Source organism: Lampetra planeri, chromosome 35 (assembly GCF_965212315.1).
Source record: "Lampetra planeri chromosome 35, kcLamPlan1.2.h2, whole genome shotgun sequence".
NCBI lineage: Eukaryota > Metazoa > Chordata > Hyperoartia > Petromyzontiformes > Petromyzontidae > Lampetra > Lampetra planeri.
The window spans coordinates 5,646,104-5,666,820 of record NC_136141.1 but is presented as its reverse complement, the minus strand read 5'-3'; the positions used below and the strand labels follow the sequence as shown (position 1 = coordinate 5,666,820).

Below are 20,717 nucleotides of genomic sequence, written 5' to 3'. Positions count from 1 at the left end.
GGTATAGACCTATGCCAACAGTGAAGAATGATGAATTCATCACCTTCATGAGGGCACATTTTACATGCACTTTAAATAAAACACGATTTTTGTTGGTTTTACGTAAAATGTTTCCGCCCGGTTTCGAACCGGGGACCTTTCGCGTGTGAGGCGAACGTGATAACCACTACACTACGGAAACTGCTTGTCCTGAATGCTAAGTTGCAACACACTTCACTGGTATAGACCTATGCCAACAGTCAAGAATGATGAACTCATCAAGTTCATGAAGGCACATTTTACGTGCACTTTAAATAAAACACGGATTTTTTTGGTTTTACGTGAAATGTTTCCGCCCTGTTTCGAACCGGGGACCTTTCGCGTGTTAGGCGAACGTGATAACCACCACACTACGGAAACTGCTTGGCAAACCTGTGAAGTTGCAACACACTTCACTGGTATAGACCTATGCCAACAGTGAATAATGACGAATTCATCACCTTCATGAGGGCACATTTTACATGCACTTTAAATAAAACACGATTTTTGTTGGTTTTACCTACAATGTTTCCACCCGGTTTCGAACCGGGGACCTTTCGCGTGTGAGGCGAACGTGATAACCACTACACTACAGAAACTGCTTGTCCTGAATGCTAAGTTGCCACACACTTCACTGGTATAGACCTATGCCAACAGTCAAGAATGATGAACTCATCAAGTTCATGAAGGCACATTTTACGTGCACTTTAAATAAAACACGGATTTTTTTGGTTTTACGTAAAATGTTTCCGCCCGGTTTCGAACCGGGGACCTTTCGCGTGTTAGGCGAACGTGATAACCACTACACTACTGAAACTTCTTGTCAAACCTGTGAAGTTGCAAAACACTTCACTGGTATAGACCTATGCCAACAGTCAAGAATGATGAACTCATCAAGTTCACGAAGGCACATTTTACGTGCACTTTAAATAAAACACGGATTTTTTTGGTTTTACGAAAAATGTTTCCGCCCGGTTTCAAACCGGGGACCTTTCGCGTGTGAGGCGAACATGATAACCACTACACTACGGTAACTGCTTGTCCTAAATGCTAAGTTGCAACACACTTCACTGGTATAGACCTATGCCAACAGTGAAGAATGATGAATTCATCACCTTCATGAGGGCACATTTTACATGCACTTTAAATAAAACACGATTTTTGTTGGTTTTACGTAAAATGTTTCCGCCCGGTTTCGAACCGGGGACCTTTCGCGTGTGAGGCGAACGTGATAACCACTACACTACGGAAACTGCTTGTCCTGAATGCTAAGTTGCAACACACTTCACTGGTATAGACCTATGCCAACAGTCAAGAATGATGAACTCATCAAGTTCATGAAGGCACATTTTACGTGCACTTTAAATAAAACACGGATTTTTTTGGTTTTACGTAAAATGTTTCCGCCCTGTTTCGAACCGGGGACCTTTCGCGTGTTAGGCGAACGTGATAACCACCACACTACGGAAACTTCTTGTCAAACCTGTGAAGTTGCAACACACTTCACTGGTATAGACCTATTCCAACAGTGAAGAATGATGAATTCATCACCTTCATGAGGGCACATTTTACATGCACTTTTAATAAAACACGATTTTTGTTGGTTTTACGTAAAATGTTTCCGCCCGGTTTCGAACCGGGGACCTTTCGCGTGTGAGGCGAACGTGATAACCACCACACTACGGAAACTGCTTGTCCTAAATGCTAAGTTGCAACACACTTCACTGGTATAGACCTATGCCCCCAGTCAAGAATGATGAACTCATCGAGTTCATGAAGGCACATTTTACGTGCACTTTAAATAAAACACGATTTTTTTTGGTTTTACGTAAAATGTTTCCGCCCGGTTTCAAACCGCGGACCTTTCGCGTGTTAGGCGAACATGATAACCACTACACTACGGAAACTGCTTGGCAAACCTGTGAAGTTGCAACACACTTCACTGGTATAGACCTATGCCAACAGTGAAGAATGACGAATTCATCACCTTCATGAGGGCACATTTTACATGCACTTTAAATAAAACACGATTTTTGTTGGTTTTAAGTAAAATGTTTCCGCCCGGTTTCGAACCGGGGACCTTTCGCGTGTGAGGCGAACGTGATAACCACTACACTACGGAAACTGCTTGTCCTGAATGCTAAGTTGCAACACACTTCACTGGTATAGACCTATGCCAACAGTCAAGAATGATGAACTCATCAAGTTCATGAAGGCACATTTAACGTGCACTTTAAATAAAACACGATTTTTGTTGGTTTTACGTAAAATGTTTCCGCCCGGTTTCGAACCGGGGACCTTTCGCGTGTGAGGCGAACGTGATAACCACTACACTACGGAAACTGCTTGTCCTGAATGCTAAGTTGCAACACACTTCACTGGTATAGACCTATGCCAACAGTCAAGAATGATGAACTCATCAAGTTCATGAAGGCACATTTTACGTGCACTTTAAATAAAACACGGATTTTTTTGGTTTTACGTAAAATGTTTCCGCCCGGTTTCGAACCGGGGACCTTTCGCGTGTTAGGCGAACGTGATAACCACCACACTACGGAAACTTCTTGTCTAACTTGTGAAGTTGCAACACACTTCACTGGTATAGACCTATTCCAACAGTGAAGAATGATGAATTCATCACCTTCATGAGGGCACATTTTACATGCACTTTAAATAAAACACGATTTTTGTTGGTTTTACGTAAAATGTTTCCGCCCGGTTTCGAACCGGGGACCTTTCGCGTGTGAGGCGAACGTGATAACCACTACACTACGGAAACTGCTTGTCCTAAATGCTAAGTTGCAACACACTTCACTGGTATAGACCTATGCCCACAGTCAAGAATGATGAACTCATCAAGTTCATGAAGGCACATTTTACGTGCACTTTAAATAAAACACGATTTTTTTTGGTTTTACGTAAAATGTTTCCGCCCGGTTTCAAACCGGGGACCTTTCGCGTGTGAGGCGAACATGATAACCACTACACTACGGAAACTGCTTGGCAAACCTGTGAAGTTGCAACACACTTCACTGGTATAGACCTATGCCAACAGTGAAGAATGACGAATTCATCACCTTCATGAGGGCACATTTTACATGCACTTTAAATAAAACACGATTTTTGTTGGTTTTAAGTAAAATGTTTCCGCCCAGTTTCAAACCGGGGACCTTTCGCGTGTGAGGCGAACATGATAACCACTACACTACGGAAACTGCTTGTCCTAAATGCTAAGTTGCAACACACTTCACTGGTATAGACCTATGCCCACAGTCAAGAATGATGAACTCATCAAGTTCATGAAGGCACATTTTACGTGCACTTTAAATAAAACACGATTTTTTTTGGTTTTACGTAAAATGTTTCCGCCCGGTTTCAAACCGGGGACCTTTCGGGGGTGAGGCGAACATGATAACCACTACACTACGGAAACTGCTTGTCCTGAATGCTAAGTTGCAACACACTTCACTGGTATAGACCTATGCCAACAGTCAATAATGATGAACTCATCAAGTTCATGAAGGCACATTTTACGTGCACTTTAAATAAAACACGGATTTTTTTGGTTTTACGTAAAATGTTTCCGCCCGGTTTCGAACCGGGGACCTTTCGCGTGTTAGGCGAACGTGATAACCACTACACTACTGAAACTTCTTGTCAAACCTGTGAAGTTGCAAAACACTTCACTGGTATAAACCTATGCCAACAGTCAAGAATGATGAACTCATCACCTTCATGAGGGCACATTTTACGTGCACTTTAAATAAAACACGATTTTTGTTGGTTTTACGTTTCGAACCGGGGACCATTCGCGTGTGAGGCGAACGTGATAACCACTACACTACGGAAACTGCTTGTCCTAAATGCTAAGTTGCAACACACTTCACTGGTATAGACCTATGCCAACAGTCAAGAATGATGAACTCATCAAGTTCATGAAGGCACATTTTACGTGCACTTTAAATAAAACACGATTTTTTTTTGGTTTTACGTAAAATGCTTCTGCCGAGTTTCGAACCGGGGACCTTTCGCGTGTAAAGCGAACGTGATAACCACTACACTACGGAAAATGCGTGTCCACCCTTTTAAGTTGCAAAACACTTCACTGGTATAGACCTATGCCAACAGTGAAGAATGATGAATTCATCAAGTTCATGAAGGCACATTTTACGTGAACTTTAAATAAAACACGATTTTTTTTGGTTTTACGTAAAATGTTTCCGCCCGGTTTCAAACCGGGGACCTTTCGCGTGTGAGGCGAACATGATAACCACTACACTACAGAAACTGCTTTGCAAACCTGTGAAGTTGCAACACACTTCACTGGTATAGACCTATGCCAACAGTGAAGAATGATGAATTCATCACCTTCATGAGGGCACATTTTACATGCACTTTAAATAAAACACGATTTTTGTTGGTTTTAAGTAAAATGTTTCCGCCCGGTTTCAAACCGGGGACCTTTCACGTGTGAGGCGAACGTGATAACCACTACACTACGGAAACTGCTTGTCCTAAATGCTAAGTTGCAACACACTTCACTGGTATAGACCTATGCCCACAGTCAAGAATGATGAACTCATCGAGTTCATGAAGGCACATTTTACGTGCCCTTTAAATAAAACACGATTTTTTTTGGTTTCACGTAAAATGTTTCCGCCCGGTTTCTATCCGGGGACCTTTCGCGTGTGAGGCAAACGTGATAACCACTACACTACGGAAAATGCGTGTCCACCCTGTTAAATTGCAACACACTTCACTGGTATAGACCTATGCCAACAATGCAGAATGATGAACTCATCAAGTTCATGAAGGCACATTTTACGTGAACTTTAAAAAAAGCACGATTTTTTTTTGGTTTTACGTAAAATGCTTCTGCCGAGTTTCGAACCGGGGACCTTTCGCGTGTAAAGCGAACGTGATAACCACTACACTACGGAAACTGCTTGGCACATCTGTGAAGTTGCAAAACACTTCACTGGTATAGACCTATGCCAACAATGCAGAATGATGAACTCATCAAGTTCATGAAGGCACATTTTACGTGCACTTTAAATAAAACACGGATTTTTTTGGTTTTACGTAAAATGTTTCCGCCCGGTTTCGAACCGGGGACCTTTCGCGTGTTAGGCGAACGTGATAACCACTACACTACGGAAACTTCTTGTCAAACCTGTGAAGTTGCAAAACACTTCACTGGTATAGACCTTTGCCAACAGTCAAGAATGATGAACTCATCAAGTTCACGAAGGCACATTTTACGTGCACTTTAAATAAAACACGGATTTTTTTGGTTTTACGAAAAATGTTTCCGCCAGGTTTCAAACCGGGGACCTTTCGCGTGTGAGGCGAACATGATAACCACTACACTACGGAAACTGCTTGGCAAACCTGTGAAGTTGCAAAACACTTCACTGGTATAGACCTATGCCAACAATGCACAATGATGAACTGATCAAGTACATGAAGGCACATTTTACATGCACTTTAAATAAAACACGATTTTTTTAGTTTTACGTTAAATGTTTCCACCCGGTTTTGAACCGGGGACCTTTCGCATGTAAAGCAAACGTGATAACCACTACACTACGGAAACTGCTTGGCAAACCTGTGAAGTTGCAACACACTTCACTGGTATAGACCTATGCCAACAGTGAAGAATGATGAATTCATCACCTTCATAAGGGCACATTTTACGTGAACTTCAAATAAAACACGATTTTTTTTGGTTTTACGTAAAATGTTTCCGCCCGGTTTCGAACCGAGGACCTTTCGCGTGTTAGGCGAACGTGATAACCACTACACTACGGAAACTGCTTGTCCTACTTGCTAAGTTGCAACTCAGTTCACTGGCATAGACCTATGCCAACATTCAAGAATGATGAACTCATCAAGTTCATGAAGGCACATTTTACGTGCACTTTAAATAAAACACCAATTTCTTTGGTTTTACGTAAAATGTTTCCACCCGGTTTCGAACCGGGGAACTTTCGCGTGTAAAGCGAACGTGATAACCACTACACTACGGAAACTGCTTGTCTTACTTGCTAAGTTGCAACACACTTCACTGGTATAGACCTATGCCAACAGTGAAGAATGATGAATTCATGACCTTCATGAGGGCACATTTTACGTGCACTCTAAATAAAACACGAGTTTTTGGGGTTTTACGTAAAATGTTTCCACCCAGTTTCACGTGTGAGGCGAACGTGATAACCACTACACTATGGAAACTGCTTGTCCTACTTGCTAAGTTGCAACTCAGTTCACTGGTATAGACCTATGCCAACATTCAAGAATGATGAACTCATCAAGTTCATGAAGGCACATTTTACGTGCACTTTAAATAAAACACGATTTTTTTTGGTTTTACGTAAAATGTTTCCGCCCGGTTTCGAACCGTGGACCTTTCACGTGTTAGGCGAACGTGATAACCACTACACTACGGAAACTGCTTTCTCTAAAAGCTAAGTTGCAACACACTTCACTGGTATAGACCTATGCCAACAATGCAGAATGATGAATTCATCACCTTCATGAGGGCACATTTTACGTGAACTTTAAATAAAACACGATTTTTTTTGGTTTTTACGTAAAATGTTTCCGCCCGGTTTCGAACCGGGGACCTTTCGCGTGTGAGGCGAACGTCATAACCACTACACTACGGAAACTGCTTGTCCACCCTGTTAAGTTGCAACACACTTCACTGGTATCGACCTATGTCAATAGTGAAGAATGATGAAAAAATCAAGTTCGTGAAGGCACATTTTACGTGCACTTTAAATAAAATACGAATTTGTTAGATTTTACGTGAAATGTTTCCAGCTGGTTTCGAACCGGGGACCTTTCCCGTGTTAGGACTCATAAAGTTCATGAGGGCACATTTTACGTGCACTCTAAATAAAACACGAGTTTTTGGGGTTTTACGTAAAATGTTTCCACCCGGTTTCGCGTGTGAGGCGAACATGATAACCACTACACTACGGAAACTGCTTGTCCTACTTGCTAAGTTGCATTTCAGTTCACTGGTATAGACCTCTGCCAACAGTGAAGAAGGATGAAATCATCAAGTTCATGAAGGCACATTTTACGTGCACTTTAAATGAAACACCAATTTCTTTGGTTTTATGTTAAATGTTTCCGCCCCGGGGACCTTTCGCGTGTAAAGCGACCATGATAACCACTACACTACAGAAACTGCTTGTCTTGCTTGCTAAGTTGCAACACACTTCGCTGGTATAGACCTATGCCAACAGTCAAGAATGATGAACTCATCAAGTTCATGAAGGCACATTTTACGTGAACTTTAAATAAAACACGATTTTTTTTGGTTTTACGTAAAATGTTTCCACCCGGTTTCGCGTGTGAGGCGAACGTGATAACCACTACACTACGGAAACTGCTTGTCCTACTTGCTAAGTTGCAACTCAGTTCACTGGTATAGACCTATGCCAACATTCAAGAATGATGAACTCATCAAGTTCATGAAGGCACATTTTACGTGCACTTTAAATAAAACACCAATTTCTTTGGTTTTACGTTAAATGTTTCCGCCCGGTTTCGAACCGGGGACCTTACGCATGTAAAGCGAACGTGATAACCACTACACTACGGAAACTGCTTGTCTTACTTGCTAAGTTGCATCACACTTCACTGGTATAGACCTATGCCAACAGTGAAGAATGATGAATTCATGACCTTCATGAGGGCAAATTTTACGTGCACTCTAAATAAAACACGAGTTTTTGGGGTTTTACGTAAAATGTTTCCACCCGGTTTCGCGTGTGAGGCGAACGTGATAACCACTACACTACTGAAACTTCTTGTCAAACCTTTGAAGTTGCAAAACACTTCACTGGTATAGACCTATGCCAACAATGCAGAATGATGAATTCATCACCTTCATGAGGGCACATTTTACGTGAACTTTAAATAAAACACGATTTTTTGGGGTTTTACGTTAAATGTTTCCGCCCGGTTTCGAACCGGGGACCTTTCGCGTGTGAGGCGAACGTGATAACCACTACACTACGGAAACTGCTTGTACTACTTGCTAAGTTGCAACTCAGTTCACTGGTATAGACCTATGCCAACATTCAAGAATGATGAACTCATCAAGTTCATGAAGGCACATTTTACGTGCACTTTAAATAAAACACCAATTTCTTTGGTTTTACGTAAAATGTTTCCACCCGGTTTCAAACCCGGGACCTTTCGCGTGTAAAGCGAACGTGATAACCACTACACTACGGAAACTGCTTGTCTTACTTGCTAAGTTGCAACACACTTCACTGGTATAGACCTATGCCAACAATGCAGAATGATGAACTCATCAAGTTCATGAAGGCACATTTTACGTGAACTTTAAATAAAACACCAATTTCTTTGGTTTTACTTAAAATGTTTCCGCCCGGTTTCGCACCAGGGACCTTTCGCGTGTAAAGCGAACGTGATAACCACTACACTACGGAAACTGCTTGTCCTACTTGCTAAGTTGCAACTCAGTTCACTGGTATAGACCTATGCCAACAGTCAAGAATGATGAACTCATCAAGTTCATGAGGGCACATTTTACCTGAACTTTAAATAAAACACGATTTTTTGGGGTTTTACGTAAAATGTTTCCGCCCGGTTTCGAACCGGGGACCTTTCGCGTGTGAGGCGAACGTGATAACCACTACACTACGGAAACTGCTTGTCCTACTTGCTAAGTTGCAACTCAGTTCACTGGTATAGACCTATGCCAACATTCAAGAATGATGAACTCATCAAGTTCATGAAGGCACATTTTACGTGCACTTTAAATAAAACACCAATTTCTTTGGTTTTACGTAAAATGTTTCCGCCCGGTTTCGAACCGGGGACCTTTCGCGTGTAAAGCGAACGTGATAACCACTACACTACGGAAACTGCTTGTGTTATTTGCTAAGTTGCAACACACTTCACTGGTATAGACCTATGCCAACAGTGAAGAATGATGAATTCATGACCTTCATGAGGGCACATTTTACGTGCACTCTAAATAAAACACGAGTTTTGGGGTTTTACGTAAAATGTTTCCGCCCGGTTTCGAACCGGGGACCTTTCGCGTGTGAGGCGAACGTGATAACCACTACACTACGGAAACTCCTTGTCCACCCTGTTAAGTTGCAACACACTTCACTGGTATCGACCTATGTCAATAGTGAAGAATGATGAAAAAATCAAGTTCATGAAGGCACATTTTACGTGCACTTTAAATAAAATACGAATTTGTTAGATTTCACGTAAAATGTTTCCGGCTGGTTTCGAACCGGGGACCTTTCCCGTGTTAGGACTCATCAAGTTCATGAGGGCACATTTTACGTGCACTCTAAATAAAACACGATTTTTTAGGGTTTTACGTAAAATGTTTCCACCCGGTTTCGCATGTGAGGCGAACGTGATAACCACTACACTACGGAAACTTCTTTGCAAACCTTTGAAGTTGCAAAACACTTCACAGGTATAGACCTATGCCAACAATGCAGAATGATGAATTCATCACCTTCATGAGGGCACATTTTATGTGAACTTTAAATAAAACACGATCTTTCGGGGTTTTACGTAAAATGTTTCCGCCCGGTTTCGAACCGGGGACCTTTCGCGTGTGAGGCGAACGTGATAACCACTACACTACGGAAACTGCTTGTCCTACTTGCTAAGTTGCAACTCAGTTCACTGGTATAGACCTATGCCAACATTCAAGAATGATGAACTCATCAAGTTCATGAAGGCACATTTTACGTGCACTTTAAATAAAACACCAATTTCTTTGGTTTTACGTAAAATGTTTCCGCCCGGTTTTGAACCGGGGACCTTTCGCATGTAAAGCGAACGTGATAACCACTACACTACGGAAACTGCTTGTCTTACTTGCTAAGTTGCATCACACTTCACTGGTATAGACCTATGCCAACAGTGAAGAATGATGAATTCATGACCTTCATGAGGGCACATTTTACGTGCACTCTAAATAAAACACGAGTTTTTGGGGTTTTACGTAAAATGTTTCCACCCGGTTTCGCGTGTGAGGCGAACGTGATAACCACTACACTACTGAAACTTCTTGGCAAACCTTTGAAGTTGCAAAACACTTCACTGGTATAGACCTATGCCAACAATGCAGAATGATGAATTCATCACCTTCATGAGGGCACATTTTACGTGAACTTTAAATATAACACGATTTTTTGGGGTTTTACGTTAAATGTTTCCGCCCGGTTTCGAACCGGGGACCTTTCGCGTGTGAGGCGAACGTGATAACCACTACACTACGGAAACTGCTTGCTCTAAATGAAAAGTTGCAACACACTTCACTGGTATAGACCTATGCCAACAAGGCAGAATGATGAATTCATCACCTTCATAAGGGCACATTTTACGTGAACTTTAAATAAAACACGATTTTTTTTTGTTTTACGTAAAATGTTTCCACCCGGTTTCAAACCAGGGACCTTTCACGTGTGAGGCGAACGTGATAACCACTACACTACAGAAACTGCTTGTCCACCCTGTTAAGTTGCAACACACTTCACTGGTATCGACCTATGTCAATAGTGAAGAATGATGAAAAAATCAAGTTCATGAAGGTACATTTTACGTGCACTTTAAATAAAATACGAATTTGTTAGATTTTACGTAAAATGTTTCCGGCTGGTTTCGATCCGGGGACCTTTCCCGTGTTAGGACTCATCGAGTTCATGAGGGCACATTTTACGTGCACTCTAAATAAAACACGAGTTTTTGGGGTTTTACGTAAAATGTTTCCACCCGGTTTCGCGTGTGAGGCGAACGTGATAACCACTACACTACGGAAACTGCTTGTCCTACTTGCTAAGTTGCAACTCAGTTCACTGGTATAGACCTATGCCAACATTCAAGAATGATGAACTCATCAAGTTCATGAAGGCACATTTTACGTGCACTTTAAATAAAACACCAATTTCTTTGGTTTTACGTAAAATGTTTCCGCCCGGTTTCAAACCGGGGACCTTTCGCGTGTAAAGCGAACGTGACAACCACTACACTACGGAAACTGCTTGTCTTACTTGCTAAGTTGCAACACACTTCACTGGTATAGACCTATGCCAACCGTGATGAATGATGAATTCATGACCTTCATGAGGGCACATTTTACGTGCACTCTAAATAAAATACGAGTTTTTGGGGTTTTACGTAAAATGTTTCCACCCGGTTTCGCGTGTGAGGCGAACGTGATAACCACTACACTACGGAAACTGCTTGTCCTACTTGCTAAGTTGCAACTCAGTTCACTGGTATAGACCTATGCCAACATTCAAGAATGATGAACTCATCAAGTTCATGAAGGCACATTTCACGTGCACTTTAAATAAAACACCAATTTCTTTGGTTTTACGTAAAATGTTTCCACCCGGTTTCGAACCGGGGACCCTTCGCGTGTGAGGCGAACGTGATAACCACTACACTACTGAAACTGCTTGTCCAACTAGCTAAGTTACAACACACTTCACTGGTATAGACCTATGACAACAGTGAAGAATGATGAAATCATCAAGTTCATGAAGGCACATTTTACGTGCACTTTAAATAAAACACCAATTTCTTTGGTTTTACGTAAAATGTTTCCGCCCGGTTTCGAACCGGGGACCTTTCGGTGGATAGGCGAACGTGATAACCACTACACTACAGAAACTTCTTGGCAAACCTTTGAAGTTGCAAAACACTTCACTGGTATAGACCTATGCCAACAATGCAGAATGATGAATTCATCACCTTCATGAGGGCACATTTTACGTGAACTTTAAATAAAACACGATTTTTTTTGGTTTTACGTAAAATGTTTCCGCCCGGTTTCGAACCGGGGACCTTTCGCGTGTTAGGACTCATCAAGTTCATGAGGGCACATTTTACGTGCACTTTAAATAAAATACGATTTTGTTAGATTTTACGTAAAATGTTTCCGGCTGGTTTCGAACTGGGGACCTTTCCCGTGTTAGGACTCATCAAATTCATGAGGGCACATTTTACGTGCACTTTAAATAAAACACCAATTTCTTTGGTTTTACGTAAAATGTTTCCACCCGGTTTCGAACCGGGGACCCTTCGCGTGTGAGGCGAACGTGATAACCACTACACTACTGAAACTGCTTGTCCAACTAGCTAAGTTGCAACACACTTCACTGGTATAGACCTATGACAACAGTGAAGAATGATGAAATCATCAAGTTCATGAAGGCACATTTTACGTGCACTTTAAATAAAACACCAATTTCTTTGGTTTTACGTAAAATGTTTCCGCCCGGTTTCGAACCGGGGACCTTTCGGTGGATAGGCGAACGTGATAACCACTACACTACAGAAACTTCTTGGCAAACCTTTGAAGTTGCAAAACACTTCACTGGTATAGACCTATGCCAACAATGCAGAATGATGAATTCATCACCTTCATGAGGGCACATTTTACGTGAACTTTAAATAAAACACGATTTTTTTTGGTTTTACGTAAAATGTTTCCGCCCGGTTTCGAACCGGGGACCTTTCGCGTGTGAGGCGAACATGATAACCACTACACTACGGAAACTGCTTGTCCACCCTGTTAAGTTGCAACACACTTCACTGGTATCGACCTATGTCAATAGTGAAGAATGATGAAAAAATCAAGTTCATGAAGGCACATTTTACGTGCACTTTAAATAAAATACGAATTTGTTAGATTTTACGTAAAATGTTTCCGGCTGGTTTCGAACCGGGGACCTTTCCCGTGTTAGGACTCATCAAGTTCATGAGGGCACATTTTACGTGCACTTTAAATAAAATACGAATTTGTTAGATTTTACGTAAAATGTTTCCGGCTGGTTTCGATCCGGGGACCTTTCCCGTGTTAGGACCCATCAAGTTCATGAGGGCACATTTTACGTGCACTCTAAATAAAACACGAGTTTTTGGGGTTTTACGAAAAATGTTTCCACCCGGTTTCGCGTGTGAGGCGAACGTGATAACCACTACACTACGGAAACTGCTTGCTCTAAATGCTAAGTTGCAACACACTTCACTGGTATAGACCTATGCCAACAATGCAGAATGATGAACTCATCAAGTTCATGAAGGCACATTTTACGTGCACTTTAAATAAAACACCAATTTCTTTGCTTTTACGTAAAATGTTTCCGCCCGGTTTCGAACCAGGGACCTTTCGCGTGTTAGGCGAACGTGATAACCACTACACTACGGAAACTTCTTGGCAAACCTTTGAAGTTGCAAAACACTTCACTGGTATAGACCTATGCCAACAATGCAGAATGATGAATTCATCACCTTCATGAGGGCACATTTTACGTGAACTTTAAATAAAACACGATTTTTTTTGGTTTTACGTAAAATGTTTCAGACCGGTTTCGAACCGGGGACCTTTCGCGTGTGAGGCGAACGTGATAACCACTACACTACGGAAACTTCTTGGCAAACTTTTGAAGTTGCAAAACACTTCACTGGTATAGACCTATGCCAACAATGCAGAATGATGAATTCATCACCTTCATGAGGGCACATTTTACGTGAACTTTAAATAAAACACGATTTTTTTTGGTTTTACGTAAAATGTTTCCGCCCGGTTTCGAACCGGGGACCTTTCGCGTGTGAGGCGAACGTGATAACCACTACACTACGGAAACTGCTTGTCCACCCTGTTAAGTTGCAACACACTTCACTGGTATCGACCTATGTCAATAGTGATGAATGATGAAAAAATCAAGTTCATGAAGGCACATTTTACGTGCACTTTAAATAAAATACGAGTTTTGGGGTTTTACGTAAAATGTTTCCACCCGGTTTCGCGTGTGAGGCGAACGTGATAACCACTACACTACGGAAACTGCTTGTCCTACTTGCTAAGTTGCAACTCAGTTCACTGGTATAGACCTATGCCAACATTCAAGAATGATGAACTCATCAAGTTCATGAAGGCACATTTTACGTGCACTTTAAATAAAACACGATTTTTTTTGGTTTTACGTAAAATGTTTCCGCCCGGTTTCGAACCGGGGACCTTTCGCGTGTGAGGCGAACGTGATAACCACTACACTACGGAAACTGCTTGTCCTACTTGCTAAGTTGCAACTCAGTTCACTGGTATAGACCTATGCCAACATTCAAGAATGATGAACTCATCAAGTTCATGAAGGCACATTTTACGTGCACTTTAAATAAAACACGATTTGTTTTGGTTTTACGTAAAATGTTTCCGCCCGGTTTCGAACCGGGGACCTTTCGCGTGTTAGGCGAACGTGATAACCACTACACTACGGAAACTGCTTGCTCTAAATGCTAAGTTGCAACACACTTCACTGGTATAGACCTATGCCAACAATGCAGAATGATGAACTCATCAAGTTCATGAAGGCACATTTTACGTGAACTTTAAATAAAACACGATTTTTTTTGGTTTTAACGTAAAATGTTTCCGCCCGGTTTCGAACCGGGGACCTTTCGCGTGTTAGGCGAACGTGATAACCACTACACTACGGAAACTTCTTGGCAAACCTTTGAAGTTGCAAAACACTTCACTGGTATAGACCTATGCCAACAATGCAGAATGATGAATTCATCACCTTCATGAGGGGACATTTTACGTGAACTTTAAATAAAACACGATTTTTTTTGGTTTCACGTAAAATGTTTCCGCCCGGTTTCGAACCGGGGACCTTTCGCGTGTGAGGCGAACGTGATAACCACTACACTACGGAAACTGCTTGTCCACCCTGTTAAGTTGCAACACACTTCACTGGTATCGACCTATGTCAATAGTGATGAATGATGAAAAAATCAAGTTCATGAAGGCACATTTTACGTGCACTTTAAATAAAATACGAGTTTTTGGGGTTTTACGTAAAATGTTTCCACCCGGTTTCGCGTGTGAGGCGAACGTGATAACCACTACACTACGGAAACTGCTTGTCCTACTTGCTAAGTTGCAACTCAGTTCACTGGTATAGACCTATGCCAACATTCAAGAATGATGAACTCATCAAGTTCATGAAGGCACATTTTACGTGCACTTTAAATAAAACACGATTTTTTTTGGTTTTACGTAAAATGTTTCCGCCCGGTTTCGAACCGGGGACCTTTCGCGTGTGAGGCGAACGTGATAACCACTACACTACGGAAACTGCTTGTCCTACTTGCTAAGTTGCAACTCAGTTCACTGGTATAGACCTATGCCAACATTCAAGAATGATGAACTCATCAAGTTCATGAAGGCACATTTTACGTGCACTTTAAATAAAACACGATTTGTTTTGGTTTTACGTAAAATGTTTCCGCCCGGTTTCGAACCGGGGACCTTTCGCGTGTTAGGCGAACGTGATAACCACTACACTACGGAAACTGCTTGCTCTAAATGCTAAGTTGCAACACACTTCACTGGTATAGACCTATGCCAACAATGCAGAATGATGAACTCATCAAGTTCATGAAGGCACATTTTACGTGAACTTTAAATAAAACACGATTTTTTTTGGTTTTAACGTAAAATGTTTCCGCCCGGTTTCGAACCGGGGACCTTTCGCGTGTTAGGCGAACGTGATAACCACTACACTACGGAAACTTCTTGGCAAACCTTTGAAGTTGCAAAACACTTCACTGGTATAGACCTATGCCAACAATGCAGAATGATGAATTCATCACCTTCATGAGGGGACATTTTACGTGAACTTTAAATAAAACACGATTTTTTTTGGTTTCACGTAAAATGTTTCCGCCCGGTTTCGAACCGGGGACCTTTCGCGTGTGAGGCGAACGTGATAACCACTACACTACGGAAACTGCTTGTCCACCCTGTTAAGTTGCAACACACTTCACTGGTATCGACCTATGTCAATAGTGAAGAATGATGAAAAAATCAAGTTCTTGAAGGCACATTTTACGTGCACTTTAAATAAAATACGAATTTGTTAGATTTTACGTAAAATGTTTCCGGCTGGTTTCGAACCGGGGACCTTTCCCGTGTTAGGACTCATCAAATTCATGAGGGCACATTTTACGTGCACTCTAAATAAAATACGAGTTATTGGGGTTTTACGTAAATTGTTTCCACCCGGTTTCGCGTGTGAGGCGAACGTGATAACCACTACACTACGGAAACTGCTTGTCCAACTTGCTAAGTTGCAACTCAGTTCACTGGTATAGACCTATGCCAACATTCAAGAATGATGAACTCATCAAGTTCATGAAGGCACATTTTACGTGCACTTTAAATAAAACACGATTTTTTTTGGTTTTACGTAAAATGTTTCCGCCCGGTTTCAAACCGGGGACCTTTCGCGTGTTAGGCGAACGTGATAACCACTACACTACGGAAACTGCTTGCTCTAAATGCTAAGTTGCAACACACTTCACTGGTATAGACTTATGCCAACAATGCAGAATGATGAACTCATCAAGTTCATGAAGGCACATTTTACGTGAACTTTAAATAAAACACGATTTTTTTTGGTTTTACGTAAAATGTTTCCGCCCGGTTTCGAACCGGGGACCTTTCGCGTGTTAGGCGAACGTGATAACCACTACACTACGGAAACTGCTTGTCCTACTTGCTAAGTTGCAACTCAGTTCACTGGTATAGACCTATGCCAACATTCAAGAATGATGAACTCATCAAGTTCATGAAGGCACATTTTACGTGCACTTTAAATAAAACACCAAATTCTTTGGTTTTACGTAAAATGTTTCCGCCCGGTTTCAAACCGGGGACCTTTCGCGTGTAAAGCGAACGTGATAACCACTACACTACGGAAACTGCTTGTCTTACTTGCTAAGTTGCAACACACTTCACTGGTATAGACCTATGCCAACCGTGAGGAATGATGAATTCATGACCTTCATGAGGGCACATTTTACGTGAACTTTAAATAAAACACGATTTTTTTTGGTTTTACTTAAAATGTTTCCGCCCGGTTTCGAACCGGGGACCTTTCGCGTGTTAGGCGAACGTGATAACCACTACACTACGGAAACTGCTTGCTCTAAATGATGAGTTGCAACACACTTCACTGGTATAGACCTATGCCAACAATGCAGAATGATGAATTCATCACCTTTATAAGGGCACATTTTTCGTGAACTTTAAATAAAACACGATTTTTTTTGGTTTTACGTAAAATGTTTCCGCCCGGTTTCAAACCGGGGGGACCTTTCGCGTGTGAGGCGAACGTGATAACCACTACACTACAGAAACTGCTTGTCCACCCTGTTAAGTTGCAACACACTTCACTGGTATCGACCTATGTCAATAGTGAAGAATGATGAAAAAATCAAGTTCATGAAGGCACATTTTACGTGCACTTTAAATAAAATACGAATTTGTTAGATTTTACGTAAAATGTTTCCGGCTGGTTTCGATCCGGGGACCTTTCCCGTGTTAGGACCCATCAAGTTCATGAGGGCACATTTTACGTGCACTCTAAATAAAACACGAGTTTTTGGGGTTTTACGAAAAATGTTTCCACCCGGTTTCGCGTGTGAGGCGAACGTGATAACCACTACACTACGGAAACTGCTTGCTCTAAATGCTAAGTTGCAACACACTTCACTGGTATAGACCTATGCCAACAATGCAGAATGATGAACTCATCAAGTTCATGAAGGCACATTTTACGTGCACTTTAAATAAAACACCAATTTCTTTGCTTTTACGTAAAATGTTTCCGCCCGGTTTCGAACCAGGGACCTTTCGCGTGTTAGGCGAACGTGATAACCACTACACTACGGAAACTTCTTGGCAAACCTTTGAAGTTGCAAAACACTTCACTGGTATAGACCTATGCCAACAATGCAGAATGATGAATTCATCACCTTCATGAGGGCACATTTTACGTGAACTTTAAATAAAACACGATTTTTTTTGGTTTTACGTAAAATGTTTCCGCCCGGTTTCGAACCGGGGACCTTTCGCGTGTGAGGCGAACGTGATAACCACTACACTACGGAAACTTCTTGGCAAACTTTTGAAGTTGCAAAACACTTCACTGGTATAGACCTATGCCAACAATGCAGAATGATGAATTCATCACCTTCATGAGGGCACATTTTACGTGAACTTTAAATAAAACACGATTTTTTTTGGTTTTACGTAAAATGTTTCCGCCCGGTTTCGAACCGGGGACCTTTCACGTGTGAGGCGAACGTGATAACCACTACACTACGGAAACTGTTTGTCCACCCTGTTAAGTTGCAACACACTTCACTGGTATCGACCTATGTCAATAGTGATGAATGATGAAAAAATCAAGTTCATGAAGGCACATTTTACGTGCACTTTAAATAAAATACGAGTTTTTGGGGTTTTACGTAAAATGTTTCCACCCGGTTTCGCGTGTGAGGCGAACGTGATAACCACTACACTACGGAAACTGCTTGTCCTACTTGCTAAGTTGCAACTCAGTTCACTGGTATAGACCTATGCCAACATTCAAGAATGATGAACTCATCAAGTTCATGAAGGCACATTTTACGTGCACTTTAAATAAAACACGATTTTTTTTGGTTTTACGTAAAATGTTTCCGCCCGGTTTCGAACCGGGGACCTTTCGCGTGTGAGGCGAACGTGATAACCACTACACTACGGAAACTGCTTGTCCTACTTGCTAAGTTGCAACTCAGTTCACTGGTATAGACCTATGCCAACATTCAAGAATGATGAACTCATCAAGTTCATGAAGGCACATTTTACGTGCACTTTAAATAAAACACGATTTGTTTTGGTTTTACGTAAAATGTTTCCGCCCGGTTTCGAACCGGGGACCTTTCGCGTGTTAGGCGAACGTGATAACCACTACACTACGGAAACTGCTTGCTCTAAATGCTAAGTTGCAACACACTTCACTGGTATAGACCTATGCCAACAATGCAGAATGATGAACTCATCAAGTTCATGAAGGCACATTTTACGTGAACTTTAAATAAAACACGATTTTTTTTGGTTTTAACGTAAAATGTTTCCGCCCGGTTTCGAACCGGGGACCTTTCGCGTGTTAGGCGAACGTGATAACCACTACACTACGGAAACTTCTTGGCAAACCTTTGAAGTTGCAAAACACTTCACTGGTATAGACCTATGCCAACAATGCAGAATGATGAATTCATCACCTTCATGAGGGGACATTTTACGTGAACTTTAAATAAAACACGATTTTTTTTGGTTTCACGTAAAATGTTTCCGCCCGGTTTCGAACCGGGGACCTTTCGCGTGTGAGGCGAACGTGATAACCACTACACTACGGAAACTGCTTGTCCACCCTGTTAAGTTGCAACACACTTCACTGGTATCGACCTATGTCAATAGTGAAGAATGATGAAAAAATCAAGTTCTTGAAGGCACATTTTACGTGCACTTTAAATAAAATACGAATTTGTTAGATTTTACGTAAAATGTTTCCGGCTGGTTTCGAACCGGGGACCTTTCCCGTGTTAGGACTCATCAAATTCATGAGGGCACATTTTACGTGCACTCTAAATAAAATACGAGTTATTGGGGTTTTACATAAATTGTTTCCACCCGGTTTCGCGTGTGAGGCGAACGTGATAACCACTACACTACGGAAACTGCTTGTCCTACTTGCTAAGTTGCAACTCAGTTCACTGGTATAGACCTATGCCAACATTCAAGAATGATGAACTCATCAAGTTCATGAAGGCACATTTTACGTGCACTTTAAATAAAATACGAATTTGTTAGATTTTACGTAAAATGTTTCCGGCTGGTTTCGATCCGGGGACCTTTCCCGTGTTAGGACCCATCAAGTTCATGAGGGCACATTTTACGTGCACTCTAAATAAAACACGAGTTTTTGGGGTTTTACGTAAAATGTTTCCACCCGGTTTCGCGTGTGAGGCGAACGTGATAACCACTACACTACGGAAACTGCTTGTCCTACTTGCTAAGTTGCAACTCAGTTCACTGGTATAGACCTATGCCAACATTCAAGAATGATGAACTCATCAAGTTCATGAGGGCACATTTTACGTGCACTTTAAATAAAATACGAATTTGTTAGATTTTACGTAAAATGCTTCCACCCGGTTTTGAACCGGGGACCTTTCACGTGTAAAGCGAACGTGATAACCACTACACTACGGAAACTGCTTGTTTTACGTGCTAAGTTGCAACACACTTCACTGATATAGACCTATGCCAACAGTGAAGAATGATGAATTCATGACCTTCATGAGGGCACATTTTACGTGCACTCTAAATAAAACACGAGTTTTTGGGGTTTTACGTAAAATGTTTCCACCCGGTTTCGCGTGTGATGCGAACGTGATAACCACTACACTACTGAAACTGCTTGTCCAACTTGCTAAGTTGCAACACACTTCACTGGTATAGACCTATGCCAACAGTGAAGAATGATGAAATCATCAAGTTCATGAAGGCACATTTTACGTGCACTTTAAATAAAACACCAATTTCTTTGGTTTTACGTAAAATGTTTCCGCCCGGTTTTGAACCAGGGACCTTTCGCGTGTTAGGCAAACGTGATAACCACTACACTACGGAAACTTCTTGGCAAACCTTTGAAGTTGCAAAACACTTCACTGGTATAGACCTATGCCAACAATGCAGAATGATGAATTCATCACCTTCATGAGGGCACATTTTACGTGAACTTTAAATAAAACACGATTTTTTTTGGTTTTACGTA

At 41.5% G+C, this 20,717-nt stretch overlaps 63 non-coding genes across 63 annotated transcripts; all 63 read right to left on the bottom strand.

Annotated features, from left to right (window-relative positions):
- Nucleotides 1–108: 108 nt before the first annotated feature.
- TRNAV-CAC (transfer RNA valine (anticodon CAC)) lies at nucleotides 109–181 on the bottom strand. The gene has a single exon. It is a non-coding gene; the product is annotated as a tRNA-Val (tRNA).
- A 145-nt stretch (nucleotides 182–326) lies between these two features.
- On the bottom strand, nucleotides 327–399 carry TRNAV-AAC (transfer RNA valine (anticodon AAC)). Its single transcript has one exon. It is a non-coding gene; the product is annotated as a tRNA-Val (tRNA).
- Nucleotides 400–544: 145 nt separating this feature from the next.
- TRNAV-CAC (transfer RNA valine (anticodon CAC)) lies at nucleotides 545–617 on the bottom strand. The gene has a single exon. It is a non-coding gene; the product is annotated as a tRNA-Val (tRNA).
- A 145-nt stretch (nucleotides 618–762) lies between these two features.
- TRNAV-AAC (transfer RNA valine (anticodon AAC)) lies at nucleotides 763–835 on the bottom strand. The gene has a single exon. It is a non-coding gene; the product is annotated as a tRNA-Val (tRNA).
- A 363-nt stretch (nucleotides 836–1,198) lies between these two features.
- TRNAV-CAC (transfer RNA valine (anticodon CAC)) lies at nucleotides 1,199–1,271 on the bottom strand. Its single transcript has one exon. It is a non-coding gene; the product is annotated as a tRNA-Val (tRNA).
- A 145-nt stretch (nucleotides 1,272–1,416) lies between these two features.
- TRNAV-AAC (transfer RNA valine (anticodon AAC)) lies at nucleotides 1,417–1,489 on the bottom strand. Its single transcript has one exon. It is a non-coding gene; the product is annotated as a tRNA-Val (tRNA).
- A 145-nt stretch (nucleotides 1,490–1,634) lies between these two features.
- TRNAV-CAC (transfer RNA valine (anticodon CAC)) lies at nucleotides 1,635–1,707 on the bottom strand. Its single transcript has one exon. It is a non-coding gene; the product is annotated as a tRNA-Val (tRNA).
- Nucleotides 1,708–1,852: 145 nt separating this feature from the next.
- Nucleotides 1,853–1,925, bottom strand: TRNAV-AAC (transfer RNA valine (anticodon AAC)). Its single transcript has one exon. It is a non-coding gene; the product is annotated as a tRNA-Val (tRNA).
- Nucleotides 1,926–2,070: 145 nt separating this feature from the next.
- TRNAV-CAC (transfer RNA valine (anticodon CAC)) lies at nucleotides 2,071–2,143 on the bottom strand. Its single transcript has one exon. It is a non-coding gene; the product is annotated as a tRNA-Val (tRNA).
- Nucleotides 2,144–2,288: 145 nt separating this feature from the next.
- Nucleotides 2,289–2,361, bottom strand: TRNAV-CAC (transfer RNA valine (anticodon CAC)). The gene has a single exon. It is a non-coding gene; the product is annotated as a tRNA-Val (tRNA).
- A 145-nt stretch (nucleotides 2,362–2,506) lies between these two features.
- TRNAV-AAC (transfer RNA valine (anticodon AAC)) lies at nucleotides 2,507–2,579 on the bottom strand. The gene has a single exon. It is a non-coding gene; the product is annotated as a tRNA-Val (tRNA).
- Nucleotides 2,580–2,724: 145 nt separating this feature from the next.
- On the bottom strand, nucleotides 2,725–2,797 carry TRNAV-CAC (transfer RNA valine (anticodon CAC)). Its single transcript has one exon. It is a non-coding gene; the product is annotated as a tRNA-Val (tRNA).
- Nucleotides 2,798–2,942: 145 nt separating this feature from the next.
- Nucleotides 2,943–3,015, bottom strand: TRNAV-CAC (transfer RNA valine (anticodon CAC)). The gene has a single exon. It is a non-coding gene; the product is annotated as a tRNA-Val (tRNA).
- Nucleotides 3,016–3,160: 145 nt separating this feature from the next.
- TRNAV-CAC (transfer RNA valine (anticodon CAC)) lies at nucleotides 3,161–3,233 on the bottom strand. Its single transcript has one exon. It is a non-coding gene; the product is annotated as a tRNA-Val (tRNA).
- A 363-nt stretch (nucleotides 3,234–3,596) lies between these two features.
- Nucleotides 3,597–3,669, bottom strand: TRNAV-AAC (transfer RNA valine (anticodon AAC)). The gene has a single exon. It is a non-coding gene; the product is annotated as a tRNA-Val (tRNA).
- A 564-nt stretch (nucleotides 3,670–4,233) lies between these two features.
- TRNAV-CAC (transfer RNA valine (anticodon CAC)) lies at nucleotides 4,234–4,306 on the bottom strand. Its single transcript has one exon. It is a non-coding gene; the product is annotated as a tRNA-Val (tRNA).
- A 145-nt stretch (nucleotides 4,307–4,451) lies between these two features.
- Nucleotides 4,452–4,524, bottom strand: TRNAV-CAC (transfer RNA valine (anticodon CAC)). Its single transcript has one exon. It is a non-coding gene; the product is annotated as a tRNA-Val (tRNA).
- A 582-nt stretch (nucleotides 4,525–5,106) lies between these two features.
- TRNAV-AAC (transfer RNA valine (anticodon AAC)) lies at nucleotides 5,107–5,179 on the bottom strand. The gene has a single exon. It is a non-coding gene; the product is annotated as a tRNA-Val (tRNA).
- A 362-nt stretch (nucleotides 5,180–5,541) lies between these two features.
- TRNAV-UAC (transfer RNA valine (anticodon UAC)) lies at nucleotides 5,542–5,614 on the bottom strand. Its single transcript has one exon. It is a non-coding gene; the product is annotated as a tRNA-Val (tRNA).
- Nucleotides 5,615–5,759: 145 nt separating this feature from the next.
- Nucleotides 5,760–5,832, bottom strand: TRNAV-AAC (transfer RNA valine (anticodon AAC)). Its single transcript has one exon. It is a non-coding gene; the product is annotated as a tRNA-Val (tRNA).
- Nucleotides 5,833–5,977: 145 nt separating this feature from the next.
- Nucleotides 5,978–6,050, bottom strand: TRNAV-UAC (transfer RNA valine (anticodon UAC)). The gene has a single exon. It is a non-coding gene; the product is annotated as a tRNA-Val (tRNA).
- Nucleotides 6,051–6,397: 347 nt separating this feature from the next.
- On the bottom strand, nucleotides 6,398–6,470 carry TRNAV-AAC (transfer RNA valine (anticodon AAC)). Its single transcript has one exon. It is a non-coding gene; the product is annotated as a tRNA-Val (tRNA).
- Nucleotides 6,471–6,616: 146 nt separating this feature from the next.
- On the bottom strand, nucleotides 6,617–6,689 carry TRNAV-CAC (transfer RNA valine (anticodon CAC)). Its single transcript has one exon. It is a non-coding gene; the product is annotated as a tRNA-Val (tRNA).
- An 874-nt stretch (nucleotides 6,690–7,563) lies between these two features.
- TRNAV-UAC (transfer RNA valine (anticodon UAC)) lies at nucleotides 7,564–7,636 on the bottom strand. Its single transcript has one exon. It is a non-coding gene; the product is annotated as a tRNA-Val (tRNA).
- A 347-nt stretch (nucleotides 7,637–7,983) lies between these two features.
- On the bottom strand, nucleotides 7,984–8,056 carry TRNAV-CAC (transfer RNA valine (anticodon CAC)). Its single transcript has one exon. It is a non-coding gene; the product is annotated as a tRNA-Val (tRNA).
- A 145-nt stretch (nucleotides 8,057–8,201) lies between these two features.
- Nucleotides 8,202–8,274, bottom strand: TRNAV-UAC (transfer RNA valine (anticodon UAC)). The gene has a single exon. It is a non-coding gene; the product is annotated as a tRNA-Val (tRNA).
- A 145-nt stretch (nucleotides 8,275–8,419) lies between these two features.
- Nucleotides 8,420–8,492, bottom strand: TRNAV-UAC (transfer RNA valine (anticodon UAC)). The gene has a single exon. It is a non-coding gene; the product is annotated as a tRNA-Val (tRNA).
- Nucleotides 8,493–8,637: 145 nt separating this feature from the next.
- Nucleotides 8,638–8,710, bottom strand: TRNAV-CAC (transfer RNA valine (anticodon CAC)). The gene has a single exon. It is a non-coding gene; the product is annotated as a tRNA-Val (tRNA).
- A 145-nt stretch (nucleotides 8,711–8,855) lies between these two features.
- TRNAV-UAC (transfer RNA valine (anticodon UAC)) lies at nucleotides 8,856–8,928 on the bottom strand. Its single transcript has one exon. It is a non-coding gene; the product is annotated as a tRNA-Val (tRNA).
- A 144-nt stretch (nucleotides 8,929–9,072) lies between these two features.
- Nucleotides 9,073–9,145, bottom strand: TRNAV-CAC (transfer RNA valine (anticodon CAC)). The gene has a single exon. It is a non-coding gene; the product is annotated as a tRNA-Val (tRNA).
- A 464-nt stretch (nucleotides 9,146–9,609) lies between these two features.
- On the bottom strand, nucleotides 9,610–9,682 carry TRNAV-CAC (transfer RNA valine (anticodon CAC)). The gene has a single exon. It is a non-coding gene; the product is annotated as a tRNA-Val (tRNA).
- A 145-nt stretch (nucleotides 9,683–9,827) lies between these two features.
- TRNAV-UAC (transfer RNA valine (anticodon UAC)) lies at nucleotides 9,828–9,900 on the bottom strand. Its single transcript has one exon. It is a non-coding gene; the product is annotated as a tRNA-Val (tRNA).
- A 347-nt stretch (nucleotides 9,901–10,247) lies between these two features.
- TRNAV-CAC (transfer RNA valine (anticodon CAC)) lies at nucleotides 10,248–10,320 on the bottom strand. Its single transcript has one exon. It is a non-coding gene; the product is annotated as a tRNA-Val (tRNA).
- A 145-nt stretch (nucleotides 10,321–10,465) lies between these two features.
- TRNAV-CAC (transfer RNA valine (anticodon CAC)) lies at nucleotides 10,466–10,538 on the bottom strand. Its single transcript has one exon. It is a non-coding gene; the product is annotated as a tRNA-Val (tRNA).
- A 464-nt stretch (nucleotides 10,539–11,002) lies between these two features.
- Nucleotides 11,003–11,075, bottom strand: TRNAV-UAC (transfer RNA valine (anticodon UAC)). The gene has a single exon. It is a non-coding gene; the product is annotated as a tRNA-Val (tRNA).
- Nucleotides 11,076–11,422: 347 nt separating this feature from the next.
- TRNAV-CAC (transfer RNA valine (anticodon CAC)) lies at nucleotides 11,423–11,495 on the bottom strand. The gene has a single exon. It is a non-coding gene; the product is annotated as a tRNA-Val (tRNA).
- Nucleotides 11,496–11,640: 145 nt separating this feature from the next.
- TRNAD-AUC (transfer RNA aspartic acid (anticodon AUC)) lies at nucleotides 11,641–11,713 on the bottom strand. The gene has a single exon. It is a non-coding gene; the product is annotated as a tRNA-Asp (tRNA).
- Nucleotides 11,714–12,092: 379 nt separating this feature from the next.
- Nucleotides 12,093–12,165, bottom strand: TRNAV-CAC (transfer RNA valine (anticodon CAC)). The gene has a single exon. It is a non-coding gene; the product is annotated as a tRNA-Val (tRNA).
- Nucleotides 12,166–12,310: 145 nt separating this feature from the next.
- TRNAD-AUC (transfer RNA aspartic acid (anticodon AUC)) lies at nucleotides 12,311–12,383 on the bottom strand. Its single transcript has one exon. It is a non-coding gene; the product is annotated as a tRNA-Asp (tRNA).
- A 145-nt stretch (nucleotides 12,384–12,528) lies between these two features.
- Nucleotides 12,529–12,601, bottom strand: TRNAV-CAC (transfer RNA valine (anticodon CAC)). Its single transcript has one exon. It is a non-coding gene; the product is annotated as a tRNA-Val (tRNA).
- A 581-nt stretch (nucleotides 12,602–13,182) lies between these two features.
- On the bottom strand, nucleotides 13,183–13,255 carry TRNAV-AAC (transfer RNA valine (anticodon AAC)). Its single transcript has one exon. It is a non-coding gene; the product is annotated as a tRNA-Val (tRNA).
- A 363-nt stretch (nucleotides 13,256–13,618) lies between these two features.
- TRNAV-CAC (transfer RNA valine (anticodon CAC)) lies at nucleotides 13,619–13,691 on the bottom strand. The gene has a single exon. It is a non-coding gene; the product is annotated as a tRNA-Val (tRNA).
- A 346-nt stretch (nucleotides 13,692–14,037) lies between these two features.
- TRNAV-CAC (transfer RNA valine (anticodon CAC)) lies at nucleotides 14,038–14,110 on the bottom strand. Its single transcript has one exon. It is a non-coding gene; the product is annotated as a tRNA-Val (tRNA).
- A 145-nt stretch (nucleotides 14,111–14,255) lies between these two features.
- On the bottom strand, nucleotides 14,256–14,328 carry TRNAV-AAC (transfer RNA valine (anticodon AAC)). Its single transcript has one exon. It is a non-coding gene; the product is annotated as a tRNA-Val (tRNA).
- A 146-nt stretch (nucleotides 14,329–14,474) lies between these two features.
- On the bottom strand, nucleotides 14,475–14,547 carry TRNAV-AAC (transfer RNA valine (anticodon AAC)). Its single transcript has one exon. It is a non-coding gene; the product is annotated as a tRNA-Val (tRNA).
- Nucleotides 14,548–14,692: 145 nt separating this feature from the next.
- TRNAV-CAC (transfer RNA valine (anticodon CAC)) lies at nucleotides 14,693–14,765 on the bottom strand. Its single transcript has one exon. It is a non-coding gene; the product is annotated as a tRNA-Val (tRNA).
- A 347-nt stretch (nucleotides 14,766–15,112) lies between these two features.
- On the bottom strand, nucleotides 15,113–15,185 carry TRNAV-CAC (transfer RNA valine (anticodon CAC)). Its single transcript has one exon. It is a non-coding gene; the product is annotated as a tRNA-Val (tRNA).
- Nucleotides 15,186–15,330: 145 nt separating this feature from the next.
- On the bottom strand, nucleotides 15,331–15,403 carry TRNAV-AAC (transfer RNA valine (anticodon AAC)). The gene has a single exon. It is a non-coding gene; the product is annotated as a tRNA-Val (tRNA).
- A 146-nt stretch (nucleotides 15,404–15,549) lies between these two features.
- Nucleotides 15,550–15,622, bottom strand: TRNAV-AAC (transfer RNA valine (anticodon AAC)). The gene has a single exon. It is a non-coding gene; the product is annotated as a tRNA-Val (tRNA).
- A 145-nt stretch (nucleotides 15,623–15,767) lies between these two features.
- On the bottom strand, nucleotides 15,768–15,840 carry TRNAV-CAC (transfer RNA valine (anticodon CAC)). The gene has a single exon. It is a non-coding gene; the product is annotated as a tRNA-Val (tRNA).
- A 464-nt stretch (nucleotides 15,841–16,304) lies between these two features.
- TRNAV-AAC (transfer RNA valine (anticodon AAC)) lies at nucleotides 16,305–16,377 on the bottom strand. Its single transcript has one exon. It is a non-coding gene; the product is annotated as a tRNA-Val (tRNA).
- A 145-nt stretch (nucleotides 16,378–16,522) lies between these two features.
- TRNAV-AAC (transfer RNA valine (anticodon AAC)) lies at nucleotides 16,523–16,595 on the bottom strand. Its single transcript has one exon. It is a non-coding gene; the product is annotated as a tRNA-Val (tRNA).
- Nucleotides 16,596–16,740: 145 nt separating this feature from the next.
- Nucleotides 16,741–16,813, bottom strand: TRNAV-UAC (transfer RNA valine (anticodon UAC)). Its single transcript has one exon. It is a non-coding gene; the product is annotated as a tRNA-Val (tRNA).
- A 145-nt stretch (nucleotides 16,814–16,958) lies between these two features.
- On the bottom strand, nucleotides 16,959–17,031 carry TRNAV-AAC (transfer RNA valine (anticodon AAC)). Its single transcript has one exon. It is a non-coding gene; the product is annotated as a tRNA-Val (tRNA).
- A 684-nt stretch (nucleotides 17,032–17,715) lies between these two features.
- On the bottom strand, nucleotides 17,716–17,788 carry TRNAV-AAC (transfer RNA valine (anticodon AAC)). The gene has a single exon. It is a non-coding gene; the product is annotated as a tRNA-Val (tRNA).
- Nucleotides 17,789–17,933: 145 nt separating this feature from the next.
- On the bottom strand, nucleotides 17,934–18,006 carry TRNAV-CAC (transfer RNA valine (anticodon CAC)). The gene has a single exon. It is a non-coding gene; the product is annotated as a tRNA-Val (tRNA).
- Nucleotides 18,007–18,151: 145 nt separating this feature from the next.
- On the bottom strand, nucleotides 18,152–18,224 carry TRNAV-CAC (transfer RNA valine (anticodon CAC)). Its single transcript has one exon. It is a non-coding gene; the product is annotated as a tRNA-Val (tRNA).
- Nucleotides 18,225–18,571: 347 nt separating this feature from the next.
- Nucleotides 18,572–18,644, bottom strand: TRNAV-CAC (transfer RNA valine (anticodon CAC)). Its single transcript has one exon. It is a non-coding gene; the product is annotated as a tRNA-Val (tRNA).
- A 145-nt stretch (nucleotides 18,645–18,789) lies between these two features.
- Nucleotides 18,790–18,862, bottom strand: TRNAV-AAC (transfer RNA valine (anticodon AAC)). The gene has a single exon. It is a non-coding gene; the product is annotated as a tRNA-Val (tRNA).
- A 146-nt stretch (nucleotides 18,863–19,008) lies between these two features.
- TRNAV-AAC (transfer RNA valine (anticodon AAC)) lies at nucleotides 19,009–19,081 on the bottom strand. The gene has a single exon. It is a non-coding gene; the product is annotated as a tRNA-Val (tRNA).
- Nucleotides 19,082–19,226: 145 nt separating this feature from the next.
- TRNAV-CAC (transfer RNA valine (anticodon CAC)) lies at nucleotides 19,227–19,299 on the bottom strand. The gene has a single exon. It is a non-coding gene; the product is annotated as a tRNA-Val (tRNA).
- Nucleotides 19,300–20,082: 783 nt separating this feature from the next.
- TRNAV-UAC (transfer RNA valine (anticodon UAC)) lies at nucleotides 20,083–20,155 on the bottom strand. The gene has a single exon. It is a non-coding gene; the product is annotated as a tRNA-Val (tRNA).
- Nucleotides 20,156–20,502: 347 nt separating this feature from the next.
- Nucleotides 20,503–20,575, bottom strand: TRNAV-AAC (transfer RNA valine (anticodon AAC)). Its single transcript has one exon. It is a non-coding gene; the product is annotated as a tRNA-Val (tRNA).
- Nucleotides 20,576–20,717: the final 142 nt, after the last annotated feature.